At 40.1% G+C, this 7,296-nt stretch overlaps 1 long non-coding RNA gene across 1 annotated transcript; it reads right to left on the reverse strand.

The window, feature by feature from the left end:
* Positions 1–212: 212 nt before the first annotated feature.
* Positions 213–3,223, reverse strand: LOC134464570 (uncharacterized). Its single transcript, XR_010037942.1, has 4 exons — positions 3,161–3,223; positions 2,730–2,831; positions 1,814–1,886; positions 213–1,440 (listed from the first exon to the last, which is right to left on the reverse strand). It is a non-coding gene; the product is annotated as an uncharacterized LOC134464570 (long non-coding RNA).
* Positions 3,224–7,296: the final 4,073 nt, after the last annotated feature.

Here is a 7,296-nt window from a genome sequence, read left to right on the forward strand (position 1 = left end):
TACATTTCACTGGCCATAGATATATGTATATGTATACTGGCAGTCGGGGGCAGCTGATTTCGCCTAGCTTTTTGTGTGTAAAGTGTTTTTGCACCCCTCCATTTACTTGTGAATGCTCTCTCTCTCAAGTGTCTTAACGTTGATTGTGCCATGGGAGTAGAGTGGCCATCCCACCCCCTTCTTGATGTGCTATCTACACTCTTAAAAAAGATTGGTTAAAATAAACAAAAAATTAGTAGTTTTTAACCGATCTGTTCGATTAATATGTGTCCGAGAAAAATATTAGTCAAAATAACCGATTAGACTTCAGTTAAAATTTCAACCAATCTAGATCGGTTAAAAAACTAACCAATTCCAAATCGGTTGTTTTGACCAATAGATTGGTTATGTTTAACCAATCTTTATAAGTCAAAAATGTACCAATCCCCCAATGGTTGTTTTGACCAATTTGTTCGATTAATATGTGTCCGACACAGATATTGGTTAAAATTTTAACCGATTTGCTTGGTTAGATGGACACTGCAATTACTTCACTCCAAATTAACAGTTTCAAAGCTATATCAATCATAACCAATAACCAAGATTTGAGTTTGTTTTCACAAAGTTTATTAACAATTTAATTTCAAAAGGCTTTAAAGCACTGATCTGAAAGGATGGGGATATAGTAACTTACAGCAATCTGTTCCTTCCCAACACTGATGATGGTAAAGTTGTGTGGACACAACAAAAAGACAGGCTGGTATTAAGGGACATTTAAAAAAAAGAAAAATCAAAAGCAGAGGTAACATTTTATGCTTGGTGAGCCGTTTTCGACGAAAATTCAAATTACAAATGCATGCATATCCTGTGACTATTACTTACTTACAAAACGTTAAGGTTGTGCTTGACAACCGGAGAAAACCTCAGAGTCAACATGATCTTACTTTAAGTTATATTCAAAGAACAGTACATTTTTGCAAAACAAGGAGGCAAGTATCACTTAGAATGGCATACAATGCTGTTTCTCCAGTACCAGGTAAATTACCTGAATCTGCATAGGATGTAGTCTGCATGTCAGTGGAATCAGAAGTAATTAAAATACACATGGTGTGGAGTGGTGGTGTTTGCGTAGATGTTTTAAAAAATGTCCAGTGACTACAGAGCAACTTGAAGTGAGAAATGTTCCAGTACCTTGGCCCACTTTTTGGTTGAGATGGTTATATCGTACACATATTCAAAAGAGGCAAAAACAGAGTTAAACTGTGGTGGATATGCCAAGTTACACACCCAGTAGAGCATGAAAAGCTTGTCACTGCGCAAGTCAGGCAATCAGCAACAGGAATGGTTACATTGTCATCCATGGCAGTGATGACACTGCCGTGTCAAACTCTCGCCTCCTAGTAGTGGGGTCCTTGAAACCTTCTCAGTGTCAGTGCCGAGGGATGCAAAGTTGGTTCCAGTCTGAAAGAATTTTTAAGATTTGAGAGAGAGAGAGAGATACATCAATGGTGCTTAGCCCCATAATGCACGCCATACCATCTGAAACATGCTGTAATAGTCATTGAAAGGTTAATTGCCAGTACTGCTCTACTATGACATAACATAGGGCCTTTAGTAATGCTCAGTAATTGCCATTCTGGTAACCACAAAATTTATAACGCCCTGTTTTAACAGGTTATATAGAAAGCTTTACTCTACTGAGTGAACGGTATAAATCATGCAGTATCAGGAAGCTTAATTAACACCAAGTATAGCCAAAATCAACAATGCACACAACTATATCGTGACTTGTTCTTTCTAAATAAAGGTTAAAAAAAATGTCTGGCAGACGTACCAAACTTGGCATCTCCAGAAAGCGTGGAAATTTCTCAAAGATGTCACGCATGGAGGGGGAGTCCTCAGCGATCCTGAAAAATACAACAAATTGAGAAAACGTAACCCAAATACTCCACTCAATGAAACGGTGGGCTCAGTGTCATAGGCCTAACAGCAGAAGGCACCAAGGGTGCGTTTGTAAACTGCCGCTCTGAGCACACAACAATTGGTAATGTCATGTATGAGCAGTGGTGGACAAAGTAAAAGTAAAAGTAAAAAAAAAAAAACAGTTTCTTTCCAACACAGGTAACTTATCTGAGTAAAAAGTAGACCAATGTACTTGTCTTACGACGAGCTGATTCTGCACAGGTTGGATTGAGTTTGTGGTGGGTTCTTGTTAGGTTTTTATTGTTTTTCAGTAATAACACAGTCTATCTCAATAGGTAGGTATACTGGAGCAAACGGTTTAACAGCTATGTAATATCATGTGCTACTGTTGTAATTACACCACAAAAGTACTTTTACTTTGTCCACCACTGTGTACGAGTGTGTTATTCAGACTGTTAGATAGTAGACATTTGAAACACACATTTGGTGCAGATTTATTAAAATTTGCTTACCAGTATATTTAGAAATCGTTTTTTTTTTCAGTATTTTTAGACATGGTGCTACAAAGGGGATCAATGTACTGTAACCAGGCAGCTGCCATCCTTAACCCTGTAGTGCAGCGTTATGGCTCTATGTAATGTCATAGCAATGTTGTTATGATGTATTTAAGCATTTTCAGCAAGTGAATAGGGTCGCTGGCGACCTATCCTCTCAAAATAACACACAAGATGAACAGGATGCATCTCTGATTAACAGTGTGTGGTTCAAACTGTTAAGACATTTGAAACACACATACATGTGGTGTACATTTGTGAATGGTTGCTAACCTTTAGAAATTCTGTCAATGTTCAGAAGCATTTGCAGACATGGTCCAGGGGGCTCAAGTAAGACCAGAGAGCAACCATCCAGCAATAAGGATATCTTCTGAGCTGCACACAACATTAACACACAACACACAACATTAATTTGCATCTCATATTGACAGCATGAAATACATAGCATGTTTAGCACTTTGACTTTTATAAAAATACATGCAGGGCTTTTTGTAGGATTTTTTGGCATGAGGGAGCATCATGGCAGGTTTCGAGGGTGAAGGGGGGTGTCCCGGGGGTGTCCCGGGTGCTCAAATATGTATATATACAAATAAAAGTATGAGGGTGCACCCACGGAGGTATGAGGGTGGAGCGCCCCTATTTCCCCGTTCAGAAAAAGCCCTGACATGGATTATTTTTGTGTGAATTCATGAACTTAAACTCACCTCTTGCAACAGTGTTTATTTTCTCTGAGGTACACCACACCAGAGGAATCACTCAGTGTAATCTGACAGCTTCCATGTAGGATCCTTCAGTAATATTCTCAGTCATCTGCAAAGCATGACAGCACAAAACATGAACATGATTATGCATTTATAGGCCTAATTATTACAAGAAAATAATGAAAAATGATAACACCGTCACCACCACGACACAATATGATGATGAATAGGCCTAGAGTATGAAACATCTAAAAGATACATGTCTGTATACATGTAAAATGTTTTTTTTGTTTTGTTTGTTTTATATCATTGATCATTTTCCCAGACGGATTGACAACAGATGGATCAAAGAATTCAGTGTGCTAAACTGGAGGGCAAAAAGATCAGATTATGTATCTTTCTGGATATTTTACTCATCACTTGAAATTAAATCTAAAACTAAATCTAATCTAAGATGTCACGCATAGAGGAGGAGTCCTCAACGATCCTGGAAAATACAACAAATTGACAAAATGTAACCCAAATACTCCAATCAATGAAACGGTGGGCTCAGTGCCATTGGCCTAACAGCAGAAGGCACTAAGGGTGCGTTTGTAAACTGCCGCTCCGAGCACATAACATATTGGTCATGTCATGTATGAGTGTGTTATTCAGACTATTAGATAGTAGACATTTGAAACACACATTTGGTGCAGAGTTATAAAAAAAATGCTTACATTTACAAACTGATTTTTCTCAGCATTTTAGACATGGTGCTACAAAGGGGATCAATGTACTGTAACCAGGCAGCTGCCATTATTCCTTAACTATCCTCTCAAAATAACACACGGCATGATCAGGACGCATCTCTGATTAACAGTGTGTGCTTCAAACTGTTAAGACATTTGAAACACACATACATGTGGTGTAAATTTGTGAATGGTTGCTAACCTGAAGAAGAAATTCTGTCAATGTTCAGAAGCATTTGCAGATATGGTCCACTACGACCAGAGCTACCATCCAGCAATAAGGATATCTTGGCCATCTTCTCAGCTGCAATAATAACACACAACATTAGTATGCATCTCATATTGACAGCATGAAATACAGAGCAAGTTAGAACTTTGACTTTTTAAAAATACATGGATAGGTTTTGTGTGACTTTATAAACTCACCTCTTGCAACAGTGTTTATTTCTCTGAGGTACACCACACCAGAGGAATCACTCCGTGTAATCAGCCAGCTTCCATGTAGGATCCTTCAGCAATATTTTGTCATCTGCAAAGCAAGACAGCACAGAACAATATGCCTAATTATTACACAAAAATAAAGTTTGAAAAACACCACCATGACACAATAGGCTGAATAGGCCTACAATATGAAACATCTATAAGATGCATTTCTTAAATTGTTTTCATTGATCATTTTCCCACACGGATTGACACCAGATGGCTCAAAGAATTCAGTGTGCTAAACTAGAGGGCTAAAAGAACAGATTATATATCTTTCTGGATATTTTACCCATCACTTGAAATTAAATCTGATGCATAGCCCACTTGTTAAGACCTCTAAAATCACTAGGCCTACTAGTAGATCCAAAAAGGATGGGCAAAGAAATCTAAATATTTATTGCAGTAACCATACAAATTAAGCATCTTTGATCAAGCCAAAAATTAAGCACTCTACACATCTGGGTGTTTCTGGGCTCATTATTTCAGGAGAAATCTGTCAAATAGGTAATGCCTATTTATTGAAAAGAACACGATCTGATGGCTGACAGTGGTTATTCCCTGAACAGAGAGAACAGAATGGGACAAAACAGCACACTGTGTGCACAATAACAAGTTCAGAATCAGTTTACTTACTCACTTCCTTTACACAACGAACAGGGAAAGGCACATGTGTTAAAACATACTTCAGAGCAAGTGTAGAGTCAAAATGAGTTCGTTTCTAACAATAAAAATCAGGCATAAGTTGTGGCTACTTCAAGCTTCTGAGTCAGCTAAAAGATAAGCTGATGTTGCTAACGAACTTCTAGCTAGCTCTTCTCTCTGGTATTTGTGTTTTACTTTGGCTCAAGTACAGTAACTGGATATCTTCAGAGCATAATTATACTCAAAGGGAGTTCGTTTCTAACAAAAAAAAGACTTTAGCTAGCTAATGTTGCTAGCGGACAAGTAAGAGATTCATTATTCAGTTTGGCTAGCTCTAATAGCTAATGTTGCTAGCGGACATTTAGCTAGCTCTTAACTTTGGCGCCAACAGGCTTACAACACTAACTTGGCATGTTGTAACTTCAGAACAAAATTATATTCAAAATGTGTTCGTTTCTAACAAGAAACCAATATTCAGTTATGAATACATCGGGCTATTTCAAACATCCCTCAACAAAGGCAACATGATTTAACCGTTACACTATAGCTAATTGTTGCTAGCGAACCACCTCATCATGCAGCGCTAGCTCTTTCAGGTGAAGAGGCCGGCGCAAACAATCTCTGGCCGGCGGGGAAGCACTCCCTTCGGCCCTCCTCCAGAAACCACTGATAGCTATGTTGCTAGCGGACATTTAGCTAGGTCTTGACTCTCTGACATGGGTGTTTTGGCACCACTGGACAAGTTTTATAGCTCTTTCGGAGCAAATCTATATTGTAAATTTCGTAGAGTTTGTTTCTAATGTAGCGGACGGGAGTATACCGCCGCCTTGTAGGGGTTAATTAACTCGTACCGTGGGGAGTACAGGACGGGACAGGATCTAGGTCCCCCACGCCCAATACTAATGGCCTCACTACTCCCAGACTGGCAGCAATGTTTGTCTTGGGTAGCTCCCTCGGGTTTGGTAGAGTGGGCTCCAGTAATGTCCGGTGCCTGCCTGAAGGTGTGTATGTGGTGAGGTGTGTCCCAGCCCACCCGTCACCACCCCACTACTATCCTAAACCAGCTACCCAAGTGAGGCGCCCCTACCCCCAGGATAGAGTAACTACTAATTATATGACACACATGTAACACTACTAAATTAATAAGACAAGGAAACAGTAGTTATAATAACCAACATGTAATAAAAACAAGTGTCAAAACACTTTCAGACCATGTGTAAGAATTCACTTGTAGTAGTAATACTCAATGTATAATTAAAAGTATTAACAACACTTTCTCAACCAGGCATAAGAATTCCCTTCTGGCAATAACACTCAATGTATAGTATCAAGAAAGATATTAAACACATTCTCAAATTGGCATAAAAGTTCACCCCTGGCAGTAACAATCAAAGTACATCATATCAACCCTCAAAACAACAACACTCAGTGTCTAATAACAATACTTCTCAATACCTGACCATTTAAACCCGAGCGGCATACACTTCACAGAGGGTTAAATGAAAACATGGAATTACATGAGAGTTGGGCTCATCATAATCACTCGGACCTTTCAGTAAGCAGTGGGCTGTGCTGCGCACAGTAACGTGTGTGTGTGTGTGTGTGTGTGGAGGCTCGCTCTGAGGCTCGAAGTCTCTCTCTCTCTCTTTGTACCAGTGTGTGCGTGTGTGTGTGTGTGGATGTGTGTCGCGAGGGTCAACGCAAGTTCAATACAGTTCGGTCCAGTTGACCCTGCGAGTGTTATGGGCGCGTGTGTGTCGCGAGGGTCAACGCGAGTTCAGTTCAGTTCAGACCCTGCGAGTGTTATGGGCGTTGTGTGTGTGTGTGTGTGTGTGTATTAAGTCGCACGGGCCAACACGAGTAACAGTTCAGTTCAGTTCAGTCCAGGTGGCCCGGCGAATGTTATGGTGTGTGTGTGTGTGTGTGTGTGTGTGTGTGTGTGTGTGTGTGTGTGTGTATAGTTACCAACCCACGACCAAATCCCGTCACGATGCTGGACTGGATGGCAGGGTAAACACTCAGTCTGATTCTAGAGAAACCCGCTCCGTTCTTCACAGGGCAGCTATGACTTCAGAACGTTCAGGAGGAGAGGGCAACGGAGCTAATGATAGCTATCAATACGACGAAGAGTAAACCAAAACAAAAATAACGACTCTGAGATGAGGGAGTAACTATGGATGAAATAGGTCAGTATAACGGGGTACACACACCTTTACACCCTTCCCGGTGTCACCGCGCTGTTCCTCGAAATACCACCGTTCCCGGTTACTTTCAATGAGCTAAAAG

Source organism: Engraulis encrasicolus, chromosome 15 (genome assembly GCF_034702125.1).
Source record: "Engraulis encrasicolus isolate BLACKSEA-1 chromosome 15, IST_EnEncr_1.0, whole genome shotgun sequence".
Classification (NCBI taxonomy): Eukaryota; Metazoa; Chordata; class Actinopteri; order Clupeiformes; family Engraulidae; genus Engraulis; species Engraulis encrasicolus.